The 18,440-nt window shown below is 39.9% G+C and overlaps 1 protein-coding gene and 1 long non-coding RNA gene across 8 annotated transcripts in view; one reads left to right on the top strand and one right to left on the bottom strand.

Moving 5' to 3' along the window:
* LOC123000633 (uncharacterized) overlaps positions 1-18,440 on the bottom strand; it is a 116,693-nt gene that overhangs the window by 16,295 nt on the left and 81,958 nt on the right. Inside the window, exon 4 of one of the 2 annotated variants that reach the window (XR_008956395.1) lies at positions 15,780-15,835. The exons of the other annotated variant lie outside the window; for it this stretch is intronic. This is a non-coding gene — a long non-coding RNA (uncharacterized LOC123000633). The remainder of the gene's footprint in view (positions 1-15,779; positions 15,836-18,440) is intronic. 2 annotated transcript variants of the gene reach the window in all.
* Positions 1-18,440, top strand: part of PLEKHM3 (pleckstrin homology domain containing M3) — a 173,002-nt gene that overhangs the window by 122,351 nt on the left and 32,211 nt on the right. The gene's annotated exons all lie outside the window — the stretch shown is intronic.

Here is an 18,440-nt window from a genome sequence, read left to right as displayed (position 1 = left end):
CCCTCCATGGATTGAGGACTAATCTGGGATGGTGTTTTCACTAGGTCATACAGAAGGGAGAAAAATAATACATGGTGGTGAATTTTTAATACCATCATATAGGCTAAAATTTTTTTTCCTGAAATCATACTATATCTGCTTTTTTAGTTTTAAAATCCCATTACTTTCTTATGAAATGATAGTGATAGTCAATAGATCATCTTTAATATCCTTATTTGGCAGAAGTACAAATTCGAAACTTTAAAAAAAATTGTGCCAATCCAGAAAACATGAAATTTGGGTGCCATTGCTCAGTCACTATTCATGGTAGGATTCCTCTTTATCACTTAGCAGTCTTGCGTACTTCAGGAAGGGTGATATGGAATCATGACAAACTCTTTCTAAAGTGCATTCAAGCATTTTCTTAAGGGAAATTATTAAAGAGATCCTGCTTATGAAATTCTCTCATGTCTGTTCTCTAGGTTTATAGGTTTCCTATCAAGACTTCAGTGCTAATTACTAATAAAATAATTTTTGAAAGATGAGATATCTCTGAAATTGTTACCATGAGCAACCAATCCATTGGAATACTCATATTTGCTAAAATGTTTATTTCATTTTGCACTTCCAAAGTGGAAAGTTCAGAGCACAATTGAGAAATACTTAAATAGTCATTGGCTTTTTGTTTGTTTTTCTTTAATGTTGCTGCTGTTGTTTCTGGGACTCAGGAGAATAGAGAAGCTAAAAATCTTGGACATATTTAAGAAGAAAAGTCATTTTTCTGTTTTTTCATTTCATGCTTTGACCAACACATTTACTCTGAGATTTCAGAGTTGATCTAGAAGGAAGCCATTTGGAGATGCAGAAAGAGTTGTAAAAGGGAGAGGAGGCCCCAAATGTCCAATGTCAAGGAGACTAGAGTTGGAAGGGTTAGTTGTAAGGCTAAAAACACAGACAAGAAGCAAAGTTCAAAGACTCCAGCAAAATTTAAGATGATTTGTCAGGTTAGGTCTGAGTTAGCCAGGGGAGATCTGGCAAGTTCAAGGCCAGCACTGGCCAGCAACCCCAAATCAGCAGGATTGCTGCCGTACTCAATGTTCTAAGGAAGAAAACAGAAACCAGTTAGAGAGCTCTCCAACCTGAGACATTCCCAGGCCCCTGGATCACTCTGTAGACTTGGTGGATAGGACTGGCTTTCATGTTTTTATTGCACTAACTCTAAGATGTCTGAGTAGCCCTGTCCCTTGCATGGCTTTCCTTGTACCTTTAAGGATCTTTGTAGAGAGACAGGCAAATTTGCATTTTCATGTGCCCAATGACCTCAGTTTCAGCAGCAGATGGCAATAGCTTGTTCTGATCTGATGCTAAGCCCCTTGTCCATATGGAGTCTTTCATGATCCAATACAAGGGGACCTGGAACAGGCCTATCAGACTAATGTCATCTTTTTTCTCTTGGGAGTAGCCATGACCCAGAGTACCTGCAGAAAGCAGGGCCAGACTGAAATATATGGATGCCTAAGCAGGCTGATAATTTGGCACCTTACTCATTGGTACTCTTTAAACATACTTTGAATATGTACTCAAAGAGTATTTAATGTATTTAGTAGATAGGGAAAGAGGGAGAGAAACTTGTTATCAATAAAAATACATTATACTTCTCTCTGTTGAAAATGAAGAATTTATTACATGCTCTAACAGTAGCACTACCTTTTTAACTTACTTGGAATGGGATTCCTGATAAGTGTTTCCATAACTCTGAACTGGATAGTGTTAGTCACAGCCTCTCCAAGAGTACAAGCAATATACATGGATGTAATTACAAAGTCTTGATCAAAATATACTTGGTTTTTGTTTTTTTCTGGCTCTCATGTCAGCAAAATGTTTCCAACTTTTCGTATACTGGACCTTGTCATCATCGTTTTTCTTTTTCTTGCCCAATTGTCCTAGCTAGAACCTCCAATAAAATGTTGAATTGATGCATTGAGAACAGGCATCCTTTAGTTCCTGATCTTAAGTATAAAACATTTGATTTTTCATCATTACATATACTTTTGAGTTTTTCCATGGATAACCTATATCTTTTGAAGAAGTTCCCTTCTTTTCTTAGTTTGTCAGATGCTTTTTCCACAGAGAGATGTTGGATTTTGTCTAATGCTTTTTTGGGGGGGGGAGGGGGCCATCTATTGAGATAATCATGTAATTTTTGTCCTTTATTCTATTAATATGGTCTATTACATTGTTTGATTTTTAGGTGTTAAGCCAACCTTGAATTCCTGGGATGAATCCCAATTGGTCATAGTGTTCAATTCTTTTTATACGTTGCTAGATTCAGTTGACTAGTTTTTTGTTTATTTTGCCTTGTTTTGAGAGAAAGAGAGCAAGTGATGGGGGTGGGAGGCAGAGGGAGAGAGAGAGAATCTTAAGCAGGCTCCACACCTAGCACAGAGCCTAACACAGGGCTTGATCTAACAACCCTCAGATCATGAGGTGAGCCAAAATTGAGAGTCAGACGCTTAACCAACTAAGCCACCCAGGTGCCACTGGCTAGTTTTTGGTTTTTTTGAGGATATTTGTATCTTTTTCCAACTGTATAATTCTTATTTTTGTTTGCAATTTTTACAGAATCAGTTGACATTTATGCAATGAAACTAATCTCTTGCACCCCTGTTAATTGATTGCTCAGATGACTGTCAGCTGCGTCATTCCAAGATGCTTTCCCTGGCTGACAGTTTCTCTGCACATGTGCTTACCACCAAATTCTCAGTACTCCACATATGAAGAAGTTTCTTAAAATTTCCACTGCCATCTACTTATCTTCTAGAGGGATAGGTCACATTTGCCAGTAATTTAAGGAGTAGCTGTGGAAACATGAGTCACTGGCACCTTATTTCCAATTTATTTGGTGATAATGTAGTACAATTTACCAGGTCATGTCCTGGGACTGGCAGGCCACACCATAATCTAGCTCTGATGGTGGAGGCTGAGAAGAAGAACTTGCTCATTGGACTCTGATGTTTGGGTTCATAGTCCCTGATAGTCACGGGGGGCTCCCGGGATTCTTTCCATTTTATATTTTGCCAGCTATGGCTTGGGACAGCATAATCACAACACAATATTCATATCTTCTCCTTTCATCACTTTCTTTGGGAGAAAGGAGACAGAACACCTAGGCGAGCACATGGAACCAAAGCCTTGCCAGCTGGTGCTGCAGTCGCATGTGTGGAGCCTCCCAAGCTTCGAGTGCAGGGTTCGATGAGGACAGCTTGTTGAGCGGGTGTACCAGGTACCAAGACAGACTTGGATCTGCCTTTTAGTCTGAACCAACTACCTCAGTGGAAAATGATTTTTGTTATTTGATTAGAGCTTTAGGCTTAGGCAACTCTCATTGTGATAACTCAGGCCTTTTATAACTGTTTTCAGAGGAAGAGAGACAAAGAAAACAAGGGAGAACAACTCTGACCATGGTCTAAAGCCAGGCTTCTGTCACTAAGCAATAAAGAAAAAAGCTCAAGTAGCCCTTGCATAAGTGGGAATTTGCGGTTTCTAAAGCTGCCCATTCCCCAAACGACTAAAATATGTTATTGGCATTTGGCACTGTTTCCTATGTTTTGCTCTCCTTAAATTTCTCTTTAAAAGGGTTTGAGTTTAAAGGCAGAACCACCGAAAAATGCAATTTAATCATAGAACTGTGAAAGGCCGAGTTAACCCCAGGATGCCCTGTTTTGTTTTGTTAAACCAGCACTTTGAACCAGGCTTATTCCCAGGGGCTGCTAGGAAGTCTAAGGGTAGGCAGAAGGGAAGGAAAAGAGAGGCAGGGGAAAAAAGAAGTAGGCCAGGCCAGCCCTGGGATGGCACGTTCACGCACCAAGGGCTCCCTGCCATCACCAAGTGAATCCAGGTTGTGCACTGGAAAGAGTAGGATAAAGGGATGGGAGACTGAAGAAAGAGAACCCAGAGCCAAGGGCAAGAGTGGACGGACTCACCGGTGGCAGTCTCCCAGACCACAAGCTGTCACAGGACAGAACACTAGACTTCCAGGGGCTTCTTGACCCCAATTCACTTCTTTAAAAGTTCTGTTTTCCCCCCAGATTATTAAAATATTTTCATGTCACAGAATCTGGAAGTACAGTTACTAGGGAGAAAGTAATCAGCAGCAGCATGGCAGAGAGGTTCAGATCCCAGCCCTTGGTAGACCAGAGTTTGAGTCCCAGCTCCACTGCTTAGCATCCTCGCATACAGTGGGGGGAATAAAATCTCACAATGATATGAGGATTAAATGAGATCACATACCTAGCCAAGGTTAGCTGCAGCTGCTGCTATCACTAATTACTATTAGCCCACCAGAACAGTTAACAATTAGATATACATCTGGCTAGTTCTTTTTTATGCATATATTAGGTATAAAACATGGCTCATTCTTTACAGGATATAAATTTTTATCTTGCTTTAGCTTATTAAATAATCTTCAGAGGCACTGGTTCTTATGATTTCTTGTAGAAGATTCCATTGCTATAGTTTAATGCCTTTTCCTTTTTATTGGACATTTAGGGTTTTCCAATTTGTATTATAAATAATACTAGGATATACATCCTTGTATAAAATCATTTAGCTTCTGATTAAGATAAATTCAGAAGAGGGATTATTATAGTCAGGGTTTGAACTTTTTAAAAGCTCTGGATACAGTTTACTAGATCAGTACCTGCCAACATGGCAAGTTCTCCCTCCAGCATTAGCTATTGTTATTTTACTTATTCTTTTTTTTAAGATTATTTATTTGGGAGAGAGAGAGAGAAGGAGAAGTAGGCTCCCCGCTGAGCAGGTAGCCCGATTTAGGGCTCCATCCCAGGGTCCTGGGATCATGACCCAAGCCAAAAGCAGACGCTTAACTAGCTGAGCCACTCAGGTGCCCCAGCCATTGTTATTTTGAACGAACACACACACACACACACACACACACACACACACACACACACGTCTTTGATAATTTTAGAGGCAAAAAAAAAAAAAAAAGATTCCTCATCATTATTTGACTTCGCATATCTATTTTTTTTATTATTTGGGAAGCTAAATATTTTTTTTGTATGTTTATTACTACATTTTATTTATTTTTTTTTTAAAGATTTTATTTATTTATTCGACAGAGAGAGACAGCCAGCGAGAGAGGGAACACAAGCAGGGGGAGTGGGAGAGGAAGAAGCAGGCTCATAGCGGAAGAGCCTGATGTGGGACTCGATCCCGTAACGCCGGGATCACACCCTGAGCCGAAGGCAGACGCTTAACTGCTGTGCCACCCAGGCGCCCCTACTACATTTTAAAAAATGATCACATCTTTTGCCCATTTGGGACAGGCTATTTTTTCAGTTAGTTTGCATGAGTTCCTTATACGTTAGGTGTCATGTTTTTCCTAGTTTTGTTGCTTGCCCCTGAATTTTATATATAATGCTTTGATAAACAAAAGTTTTCAACTTTTACGAGCTCAGATCTGTCCACTTTTCCCTTTTGTGATTTTTTCTGTGGCTTTAAAATCCTACAAAGCCTTTCTCCATGTTTGAATCAGATAAATAATAAATTGTGTTCCTCTTTAAAATAATTTTATACATTTAATAAGTTTCTGGGATTATTTTTCTTCATGGTATAAGTGAGGATATAAGGGTTTTTTTCCCCCCAAAATGGTTAAGCAGTTATTTCAGCTCCTTTTTAAATAATCTGTCCTTCCTGTGCTGACTTTTGATTCCATATTCATCATAGTCTAATTACATGTGTGTCCTGGGGTCTGTTTCTGAGCAATCACTTCTGTTTCCTCAGTAGCAAGTCTAATCGCCAATTCCAATCAATTGAATTTTATGATATTTTCATATCTAGTAGCACAAATATATCCTCATATTCTTGTTTTATAAAATTATCTTACTTATGCCTGCTCTTTTATCCTTCCAGATCAACTTTGGAATCACCGTGTCAACTCAATTTACTTTTTAAATTATTTTAATAATCGTACTGATTCCAAGTTGAATTTTTGTACATTTTCTTAACAGTGAGAATTTTTAGCTCAGGACTTGAAAAGAAACACATGTAGTTTAAATTTATGTAACAACCGCTCAGGTTGTGATCTCAGGGTTGTGAGATGGAGCCCCACATGGGGCTCCGTGCTCAGCATGGACTCTGCTTGAGACCCTCTCCCTCTGCCCCTCCCTCCCTACAATAAACAAATCTTTTCTTAAAGTAAAAGAAAAGCATTAACTTACTTTATAATCTTAAATACAAGTGTGATTGAATGATCACAGCCAAATGCTGCCAGAACTTGCCAGGAGACCGTTGTAGAGGCAGCCACTTCCTGTCAAGTTATGAGACTTTTACAGACTGCATATTAATATTCATTTTTGAGGTACAGAAGGAGCTGAACATGTACCAAATGTTCAAATGCCTCAGTATTTTTTATTCTCCATAATCAACAAGAATGTTAGCTATTCCAATGATAAAATGCTTTTCAAGATCAGTTCAAAAATTGCCCACTCCGGCCTTTCTGGCTGCCCACAGAATTCATCCTCCATTGTCCTCATGTTTGGAGAGCCGACTAGCTCATCCCTCAAGAATTGTCCATGTCCCAGGAGTTCATGAATCACTCATCCCCCGGAGGCTCTGCTAAACTGCATGTGGTGTTTAACTGGCAGCAACTCCTCTGCCCTCTAGGTTCATGCCATTAAACCATAACCTCATCTGGTCACAGACTTGCCATTTTGTTTGGACAAAGTTGCCATTTAAATGTTTGGCTCTGGGGCCTGCAGTAGGAATATTCCAGAAATATTCCATTTCAGCTTTTTGAATGCAAAGGTTGAATGCACTTGGAAAGGCCCAAAATGGAAACGGAGCATTAACCTCCCTAACAAGTGAACTGTTTACATCTGTGGAAGGCAGCGGAGCAAGATGGGGCAAGTGGTAGCTAGAGTAAAAAATGCCTTAGAAACTAGGTGACATTGGGCCACATATGAGAGCAGGACAAGGCACTGAAATCATCCAGGCCTGAGTTCAAACTCCAGCTTTGGTGCATATTGGCTCTCTGACCATGAGACAAGCCCCTGAATCTTTCTGTCTCCACTTACTTAACTGTAAAATGAGTAGGATACTACTTATTTTGGGCAGTTTTAGTAAGAATTGGAGGTAAATACAGAAAGCATCCAGAACTCATACATGATGATAGCAATAAATAGTTACTCAGATCCAGACTTTTTCAGGGAATGATGAGGGAGGCAGGCATTGTGAGACCAGGAGCTGGATGCACAGTAGATAAAAACTGGAAGTTTGGAAAGACAGGCTGCACCTCGCTCATGGGAAGGCCTTGAGAGCTTAGCTTGTAAGGGCTGAGGAAGCTTCAAGGGGTTTTCATTAAAGAAATACCAGCTGGGGGTGCCTGGGTGGCCCAGTGGGTTGAGCGTCCAACTCTTGATTTCGACTCAGGTCACGATCTCAGGGTTGTGAGATGGAGCCCCATGTCGGGCTTCATAGTCAATGGGGAGTCTGCTTGAAGATTCTCTCCCTCTGCCCCTCCCCCCACTTGTGTGCATGCGTGTGTGCACTCGCGCCCTAACAAGTAAGTGCATCTTAAAAAAAAAAAAAAAAAAAAAAGATACCAGCTCTAGGAACGTACTGAAGTATAATGTTAGCACTGGGCTCTGGGAGTCCAGCTCCCTACTCTACACATCCAAGCTGGGCGACCTTGAGCAAATGACTTAAGCCTTATAAGCCTCAGTTTTATCACCTACAAATTGGTAGGGATAAAAATACTGACCTTTTAAGGTTCTTGTGTGTAATAATAGTTACTTATTTAATGCTCACTGTGTGCCTGCAAATGTTCCAAGTGCTGGACACGTATTAGCTTAAAGGAAAAATGAGTTAAAAAGCTTAGGTCAGTGACTGGCACAGACTAAGCAGGCACTGCTGTGGGGTTGGTGCAACAGCTGATGTCATTTTCATCACTTGGTCAAATCTGTATTTTAATAAGATCCTTCTGGTGATGGCGTAGAGAATGGGGTGGTGTGGTTGGGGCTGGAGACCAAGAGAGCAGGTAGGACAATAGTAGTTTCACACACACGTTTAAAAATTCATTGAGTTGTACCTAAGATCTGTGCACTTTATCTTATGTATGTGATACCTCAATTTAAATATATATGAGAGATAGCTGGTGAAACCTCTTTTGGTGGACCTCAGCTGCTCTACAACTGCCTGGAGTTCCAATTAGCTGAGTATTCTTCACTAAAAGAGAGTAATAAATTTAAAACAATACAAGAGACTGACTGAGGGAATGAAGGAAAATGCTTTTTCAATTACCCGTGCTCCTGAAGAACAGAAAGCCCAAGGAGAACAGAAACGTCCAACTCCTACAGAACTCTGACCTGCTTGGCAGTTTTCCCTTGGCTAGAGCCACCAGCCGTAGCAAATGCCTGGAGGAGAGCCGTCTGTCTCCTGGCCTAGTGGCAGAGAGACGCCAGAGGGGAGAAAGGCAGAACTACCGGTGTGGAGAAGGAGGTTAGATGCTGGACCAAGTATAGACGGTTTGCCCTCAACCCTCTGAAAAATTGACTCTTTACAGGGCTTCGTTTCTTAGGACCCATTTCCGTTTAGATTTTGCCAAAACTCTGAACACGTCACATGTGGGCCTGCCAGACAAAATGCTTTTCTCTTTGAACCTGATCTTATCTCTGAATGTCATTCTGTTGTAAAATCAGAGTTTTCATTTTTTAAGGCCACGTCTAAGGCAGGTTAGTCAGTACATTGACTTTTCTTTGGATTGACACCAAACTACATGGTAAAAATGTTCAAGTTGGGTAACAGACTTGCCCTGCACAGTGCGCTAGGTGGTCTGAAATTATTGTGACCTCTGAATGTCTGGGGAATGGATAAAAAAGTATGCTATCAATCCTGTTTCTCCTTTTATTGACTACAAAAACACTCATTTAAAACTATAGGAATTTGGGAACCAGCCAGGTGATCAAGATCAAATAATCGCCTCAGGGGAGGGAGCCGTGAGGTCAGGTCGTTTCTGAGAGGGCAGGAAGGGAGCAGCAGAGCTGCAGAAGGGCACTGAAAACATTTAAGTGAGATTCGTAGAAAATGCAATATGCATCCTGATTGCTTACTTACTAACTCCCAGTTAGGTATTTAAAGAGATAAGATTAAATGTCTAGAATTCAGTGATAATCATGTAAACAAAAACCTGACCTTAAATTGCGTGGTATTAGATAGGGCTATTGACACTTCACATATCTTATAAGTCATTCTAATTGAATGGGGCAGTGTTACCTTCCAAAACCTAAAAAACACCCATAAGTCAGGGAACATTCTGATTAGACACACAGGTCTCCTTAGATACAAGCATCAAGTCTAATGCAGTCATGACAGGTTCACTGATAGGCAGTTTTCCAGAACTTTTGTGAAAATGAACGTATTATCAGAGGCAAGTGAAAACACAGGCCATACAAAACCAAAAAGGTCTTCTACATTTTTATAATGCTCACATATATGCATATGCGAATTTCATTTCTATATTTCTGAAGACACGCTTTGTAGAGCTGTCATTGTTTTTTTACCAACATTTACTATAAATGTGTTAACTCACTAAACATCAAAAAACAGAATTTATATAAATATATATATTTTTTGAAAGTATGAAAAGGCGAGTTACTTACAAATCGAGGCCTTGGGGACTAGCAGAGCAGTCTCAAACACGTCCAAAATGGCCGGAGAGAGGAAAGCAGCCTGGCTTGAGGCTTTTATTGAGGTTAGGGGGTGGGCCTGGGTGAGGATTCCCGTAGGAAGCAGGAAGTTGGGTGGTTTGAATCTCCTGCAGGTGCTAAAGGGAGAACACTTGGACTGCCCATCAGCTTGCCCAGGTGTAGGGCACAAGAAGAGGCAGGTGTGAGGCTGAAAAGCTGTTTGTAAACATCAAAATAGAGTTTAACTCTGTATTACAAACAGCATCCACACAGTCACCAATTTGTTCTCTCAGTGTTATCACCCCAATTTCTCTTCCCTCTCCACTCTTACTACCCGTCTTTTACTTCTAAGACGTTATCACCTTTGAATGTCTGTGATAGATTTCTTTCCTTTTTTATTGAGGTATAATTGACATATGATGTTATATTTGTTTCAGGTATTCAACATGATTCACTGTTGTTGTATATTGAGAAATGGTCACTACAGCATAAATCACCATACATAATTAACAAAATTTTTTTTTGTGACAAGAATTTTTACGCTCTACTCTCTTAGCAACTTTCAAATATGCAATACAGTGTTATAGTCACCATGCTGTAGATTATACCCCCATCACTTATTTATTTTATAACTGGATGTGTGTACCTTTTGACTCTCTTCACCCGTTTCACTTACCCCACACCCCCACCACCCCCAGCAACCACCAGCAGCCTGTTCTCTGTTTCTAGGAGCTTGAGTTGGTTTGGGGTTTTTTTGTTTTTTTTGGGGGGGGGTGTTTTTTGGTTATTGTTGTTGTTTTAGATTCCACATTTTTGTGAGATCATACAGTATTTGTCTTTTTCTGACATTTCACCTAACATAATGCCCTCAGGGTTCATCCATATTGTCACTAATGGCAAGATTTCATTCTTTTTTATGGCAGAGTAATATTCCTCTGTGTGTGTGTGTGTGTGTGTGTGTGTGTGTGTGAGAGAGAGAGAGAGAGAGTTTCTTTATCCATTCATCCATCCACGAACATTTGTTCGTTTGTTTGTTTCTGTATCTTGGCTATTGTAAATAATGCTGCAGTGATCATGGGAGTGCGGGTATCTTTTCTCATTAGTATTTCTGTTTTCTTCAGATAAAGAGCCAGAAGTCGAAAAGGGTTCCCCTTTTTGCCAACACTTGTAATTTCTTGTCTTTTCAATAATAGCCATTCTAAAAAATACGATGTGACAGCTCAAAGTGGTTTTGATTTATATTTCCCTGGTGATTAGTGATGTTGAGCACCTTTCATGTACTTGTTGACCATCTGTATGTCTTCTTTGGAAAAGAGTCTATTTAGATCCTCTGCCCATTTTTCTTTTTTTAACAAGCTCTAATTCACTATATTTTTCTTGTATAAAACTATGTGGTGGCAGGACACCTGGGTAGCTCAGTCGGTTGAGTGTCTGACTCTGATTTCGGCTCAGGTCATGAACTCAGGGTCCTGGGATTGAGCCTCGCATCAGGAGGCTTCCACCAGGAGTCTGCTTGAGATTCTCTTTCTCTGCCCTTCCCCCTGCATGCGTGCGTGCTCTCTCTCAAATAAATTAAATAAATAGATAGATAAATTTAAAAATCTTTTATAAAAAAACACACTGTGTGGTGGTGACAGCTGGAGCCTGGTTCGCCTGCACGGAGTCTCTGGTGTGGGTCTTTACAAGATGGTCAGTGAATTCCTGATAGGGAGACTTGGTGAACACATTCTCTTTCCAAAGGTCAGGGGTGAGAGAGCTGTAGGTCTTGGAAATGGTATCAACAGTAGCGTTGGCAAAGTTGCCCGTGGTGGCAGCACCACCCCTGACCGAGGTGCACCTCTGCCCACTTCTTAATCAGGTTCTTTTTTGCTGTTGAGTTGTAGGAGTTCTTTATATATTTTGTATATTAACACCTTATCAAATATAGGATTTACAGATATTTTCTCCCATTCACTAGTTTGCCCTTTTATTTGGTTGATAGTTTCCTTTTTTGCATAGAAGCTTTTCAGTTTGATGTAGTTCCACTTGTTTATTTTGCTTTTGTGGCCATTGCTTTTGGTATCAAATCCAGAAAAATCCTGGCAAGACTGAGGTTAAGGAGCTTACCACCTATGTTTTCTTGCAGGAATTTTACGATTTCAGGTCTTAAATTCAAATCTTTAATCCATTTTGAGTTAATTTTTTGTGTATGGTATAAGATAGTGGTCCAGTTTGATCTTTTGTATGTGCCTGTGCAGTTTTCCCAGCACTATTTATTGAAGAAACTGTCCTTTTCCCATTGCATATTCTTGGCTCCTTTGTTGTAAATTAATTGACCGTATACATGTGGATTTATTTCCTGGCTGTCTATTCTGTGCCTTTGATCTGTGTGTCTGTTTTTATGCCAATACCATATGTATTTGATTACTATAGCTTTGTAATATAGTTTGAAATCAGGGAGCATGATACCTCCAGCTTTGTTCTTCTTTCTCAAGATTGCTTTGGCTATTTGGGGTCTTTTGTGGTTCCGTGCAAATTTTAGGATTGTTCTATTTCTGTGAAAAATGCCATTGGAATTTTGGTAGGAATTCCATTGAATCTGTCGATTTCTTTGGGTAGTGTGGACATTTTAACAATACTGATTCTTCCAATCTGTGAGCACAGAATATCTCCATTTATTTATGTTGCTTTCATCAGTGTCTTTTAGTTTTCAGTGTGGACATCTTTCACCTCCTTGGTTAAGTTGATCTGTCTTCTAGACATTTCCACACATTTACAAATGTTAATTTTTAATTTAATTATTTATTTTTTTGCGAATGGAATCAAGCAATACTACCTTTCTGCATCTTGCCTTTTTCACTTAATAGCATACTGTGGACATCTGGGCATATGTGCACGTTGAGTACACATGAAGGTTTACCTCATTCTTTTATCAGCTGCATAGTATAGAGTTATCTTAATTTTAAAAAAAAAAATTATTTTAGAGAAAGAGAGAGAGCCCGAGCAGGGGGAGGGGCAGAGGGAGAGAAACCTCAAGCAGACTCCCCGCTGAGCACGGAGCCTGTCGCAGGGCTTGATCCCACAACCTCAAGATCGTGACCAGAGCCAAAATGAAGAGTCAGACACTCAACCAACTGTGCCACCCAGGCGCCCAGAATTATCTTAATTTTTAACCAGTGCATTCTTTCTCTACTAGAACCAGTACCGCAGTGAACACCCTCATATATCTCCCTGAACATTTGTGTGACTACGTCTGTAGTGTAAATTAGTTAATATGAGACTGCCAGGTCAAAGGGTAGATGTGCTTTGTAGTTTGAGAAGTATTGCCCTTGCCTTCTGAAAAGGTGAAACCAATTCTTACTTCCATTCAGTATCTTGAGAGTACCTATTTTTACGCCCACATTAATTGTCTATATCAACAATATTTTTAATCCTAGCCAATCTGATAAATAGGAAGTGACTTCACATTATTATTTTAACTTGTATGCTTTTCCACTGTAAGGTTGAGCATCTTTTTTATGTTATTTGCCATTTGTAGGTTTTGTAAATTGCCTGTTTATTTTATTAACCTGCATTTAAATTATGTTATTGGTATTTTTCTTATTATTTTGAAAGAGCTCTTTCTATATTAAGGAAATTGGCACTTTTTAATAATAAATGGGAACCATCTTTCCCAGTTTGTTTTTGTCATGTCACTTAGTAAGTGGTATTTTGTATTTTACTAATTTTTTAATTTTACATATTCATATTTATCACTCTTCTGTGGCTTCTAAGATTATAAAATATTTGCCCCATATAAATATTTTTCTAACATTATTCTCTAATATTCTTTGTAGTTTTAAAATACTTTTATGGTTTTCTTTTTATATTTAAATCTTCAATGTATCTGCAGTTATTTTTTTGTGAAATGAGTTAGAGATTCAGTTTTATTTTTTCCATGATGTCTTACCAGTTACGCCCGCATCATTTATTAAATAACTTCTCTTTCCCCACTTTGATTGTATAGTAAGTTCCCATATATATTTGAATCCATATCCTGGGTATACAGATGTCCAGCATACAGACGCCACAAACACAGCAGATAATATTCTTGAAAAACAGGATGTATGAAATCATAATCAGTACTGTGCAGTGAGTGGTGGTTTACTACTTGTTGACTCCTTGAGGCAAAGAAGAAAAATTACCAGCTGTCTTAAGACAATGGCATGCAAGCTAATAAAGAGCACCTATTTCAGTTTATATGCAGGGTTGTTTTTCCTCACGTAAGTAACCCAGCAATTTATTAGATCACAACCTTCTAGCCAGAAACTCATTTTGGTTTCTCATTTAATCTTGGGCATTGCTGGCCTCATAAAAGCTGTTAAGTAATAATAATGTTGAGCACTTATACTGTGCTTTTCGTCCCTAAGTGCTATCTAAACTTTAACTAATTAAATGCATTGATGAAAGGAAGGGATTTGCAGACGTCTTCAGGAAAACTGATATCTGGTTGCACACCTGTGAGGGGATGATTCCTAAAAAGCATTAACTCCCTCTTTGAATGGCACTCAGCAAGCAGAGGAATAAAAAGCTGGTGACATTATTTCAGTTCTTTTGAACATTTCCTTGGGTATCTTCTAATTAGTCTGGTTAAACTCACCTTTTATCTGTCTCCCCAGATATTCCCTTTCTACATTCCTGGGGGCATTCAACAAGCTTCTTTTGATGTTTTCCCTGTTGGTTAATCACAAAATCATAGAATCTTCAAACTGAGAGGGATCCTTATTGATCCTCCAGTTCTGAATGACTTAGTGCAATCTCTTTATTCTGTGGATGAGGAAGCCGAGGCACAGAGAAGTGAAGTGACTTACGAAACAGGTTGTGCAGCTCACCAGGGACATGGCTGGGATCGAAGCCTAGATGCCCCACTCCCCTCTCAGCCCTCAGTCAGGTCTGTCTTTTGTTTCTCTCTGTGAGCATTTCAATTTGCCTTTTACTGTCTTTTAATTTTTTTTTCTTTTCTCTTTCCATCCTTTCCCTACTTCGGCTTCCCTTCTTCGCTTTCTGCCTTTTCTGTCTCTCCTATCCTTACATGATCAGGTAATGTTGCTTTTATTTCTCCTGATCTCTCTCTGTCCCTTCAAATGCGGAGTCTCTTGTTGTTTTCTGTTAAGATGTTTTGTATTGGTCTCTACTGGAGCCCCCTTGGAAAAGCCATACTTCCTTCATTTCTCCCACAGTGCACGCATAGAGGGAGTTGTTTTGCTTTGCTTTGCTTTTTCCAGCTGTAGTTGCTTCTCCTTTCACGAAGTTACTTCTCTAGTTTTAGTAAGTAGGCTAGGGTTTAAGTTGATGTCAGGTCCATTTTTTGTCACAGAATTTGGTGGTTATCTAAACTGGTGAATTTCCCAGTAGTTGAAGAATAATGTAATATTTAAAATCATATTCCATATTCGGAAAACAACACAAGATGTGACCATTTAAGAAAACTGTTATACAGGGAGTAAATATGTTGGACAAAAAAATCCTTCTGTAAGCCAAAGGCAGATCCAGTTCGGATCAAAATTGTGGGTAGATGTTGGTACAGGTGTAGACAGTGCATCTTGCTTCCAGGCCAGGACTGAGTCAGTTTAGAAATCCTCCATTTCTACATGGTAGATCAGTAGGCATCCGGAATTCCCAGGCTGAACCACACCCAGAGGCTGCACTCTGACCTCGGATGCCCTTAGAAAGACCCCTTCCTAGAGTAGTGAAAGGTGCTTAAGGTGGGGGAGAGGGGTCTGGGTCTGTCACCAACCCGCTGGGTGACCTTGTGCCGCTCACATCACCACAGAGCCTCAGTTTTCTCAGATATTAAGAAAGGAAGCTGAGTTTAAAAGGCCATTTAGGGGCTTTCCTTATTTACTATTCAGTGAATCAGTAATATCTTAACTGGAGCCGAAATGAGCAACGGAGACCCAAATATAATTTATTTGAGACATACAACTAATTAACTCAATAGAGAAGTAAGATTCTGCTGACCGTACCATGAGAATTTTCTGAAACTATCTCAATTTAAACTGTTTTCATCTATTTTCCTCATAAATGTGACCTGTGTGGGAGCTCACGACATGTGGACCACATAATCGTACTCACCCTTTGCAGATGCTTCCGCTGAAGTTCTTGAGGCTGTGGCCCTGGAGGCACTTTACCTAGTGCAGAAAAACTCTGTGAAGTGGGCCCCATCCCATCTATTGTTCTGAATTAGAAAATTGTGTTCTTGGGTTCATCTTTGCCATTCACCCATTAAAGAAAATTGACATTGAAATTGTTTTTCTTTTATTCTCTGAGACTGTTTCCAGCAGGAAGCAAACTGCGATTTGATGGAAATGATGATGACCACTCACAGATCTACCCAATTACATCAACCCAGATTAAATTATCACATTAGTTTACAAAGTCTAAGTAGAGATTGTCATCTTGGGGAGAGGCTCAGAAAAGAGCTAATTGGTAACCTCATAATCCACCTGCAGTGAAGTGCTTGATTAGCCAAAGTCTCTGTCCTGTGAGAGGGCTGGGGAGCAGCTGATCAGAGAAGTTTTCTGTTTATGCACAAACCTCCCAGCACTGAGCCATTATAAGGACCTCAGGGGCACCTGAGGTGGCTCCGTCAGTGTCCGAGCCTTGGCTTCAGCTCAGGTCATGATCAGGGTTGTGAGATCAAGGCCTGTATCGGGCTCTGCGCTCAGCAGGGAGTCTGCTTGAGATCTTCTCCCTCTGCCCCTCCCCCCACTCATGCTGTCCCTCTCTCTCTTTAGAAAGAAAAAAAAAAGAGCTCAAATGTTAGTTATGGGAAAATGGGGTTTTAACAAACTTTTTGAAATAAGAAAATATTATACTAGATATTTTTCCCCCCTTTTAAGCAGTCTCTACACCCATTGTGGGTGAACTCACAAGCCTGAGATCCAGAGTCTCGTGCTCTGCTGACTGAGCCAGCCAGGCACCCCTAGTTATTTTCTATTTTTAAGAAAAATAATATGGTGGTATGCTTTTTATTTTCTATTTTTAAGGACTTACAATTAATAAAATTGAATGAAGATTCAGAATATTCTGAGTGTTAGGGTTTTCAATCCTGAGCCGAATCTGTGAACTGTTTTTTCCTAGTTCTGCACGAACTCACCTGACCAAGATCACTAGACTTCATAGTACCCACGTGTTAATGCTGAGAAATGGCACTCAGAGAAAAAATAGTGAGCACAACCTTTCATGGTCCTCTGGCCAAGCAAATGCAAACTAAATTATATTTGAAATCATTTTACAGTGTGTGACAGTTTTGATTCTTTCATTTCATCAAGCTAGCTTGTTACTAGTGAGTGGCAGGTGGCTTTGTTTACCATGAATGGGGTCTTCTGGCTAGACTTTTAAGGAGGGGCCATTTGTCAAGTGCAACAGCCCTCTTCATCACAGTATTCCCAACAGTTGTCCAGAATCTAGATGTTACACAATGGCTGAGGAATGCTTGTATTGAAATGGAAGGTAACTTGACAAATCAGGGGAAAGGAATGAGCCAATGCATAAAGAAATTCAATGAGAAAGAGTTTTTTTCTTTTTTCTTGCCCAAGTTACTAGTGGTCTGTCCCACTCCCCCTGTAGATTTTGAATGGTGTGGCGGTGCCAAGTGAGTGAAGGTAACAGACATAAAAGAATCATTTGTGCCCTTTTCCCAATCCCACAGATCTCTATTGGCCACAGACCTTGAACATGACACTGCAATTTCCTGGTGCCACACATGAGTAATAAGCAGCTGTTTCTGAAACTGTGGTTTGGAGAAGGCAGCACTAGGTTATTTTTTAACTTAATTGTAATTTTTGATTGGTCTGCAGGAAAGTAAATCAAATAAAGTCTGTTGTCTTAGTCTGCAAGAAAGCCATAGGCCTCAAATTCCAATGCTGACCATCTTGACCAGAATAGAAAGGGGGGAAAATGTGTGTATCCCTGAGCTGGAAGTTCAACCAGGCAGCTTTCGTGGGCTACAGTCACACAAGAAGGGTAAGCATAGCTGGTATATTGGTCAGCCAGCTGGAGGATGGAAAGTGACACTGGACGGCTCCTTGAGTTTTAGAAGGACTAAAATGATGAGTGCAAAGAATTTGTACAGAGATTGCAAAAGTAAACAATAGCAAAATTGGGAAGAAGATATCAGCTTAATGTTGCCTTTTGTCCTTATCCTACCATGTGATGAGAAGACACGTAATTTTAAATCACAAATGAAAGTGTGTATTCTCTGACTACCTGACCAAATACCTCTGAAATAATCACATATGTACACCTTCCGACTAAGTCAGTCAGACTAGTACCTTCCTTAGTACAAGAAATTAAGTGTAATGGAAAACAGAAGCAAACTTGTTTTCCCTATTTTGGGCATCTGCCTTTTCTCAAGCAGATGGGGCAGTTTGGTATGGAGAAGGTGAAGGAGAAGTGCCGGGGGGTGGGAGATGGGGGAAGAGCTACGGGTGTTTTCTAATGACTCTGTCGTGATTTTATTCACATAGACTGGCCACTTGGGGAAAATAAAGTGGAAGGATAACGAAACCTCATCTCAGAGGTCTAGTTCACCTTCACTCCTGACATCCCCAAATGACCACCTGGTTATGTAAAACCACTAGCCTTGTTACGCTAAACATGGAATGGCCTTCTGACTTTTGATGGATTATTATAAAGTTATATTAACCTGTGACTAATTACAAGTAAGAAAAGATTAAGAAAGACAGTTTCCAAGTGTTGCAAAGGTGTTACATGAGCAATTCAAATCAAGCT

This window comes from Ursus arctos, unplaced genomic scaffold (assembly GCF_023065955.2).
Source record: "Ursus arctos isolate Adak ecotype North America unplaced genomic scaffold, UrsArc2.0 scaffold_1, whole genome shotgun sequence".
NCBI lineage: Eukaryota > Metazoa > Chordata > Mammalia > Carnivora > Ursidae > Ursus > Ursus arctos.
The sequence above is the reverse complement of the archived record's forward strand: the minus strand, read 5'-3'. Positions and strand labels throughout refer to the sequence as shown.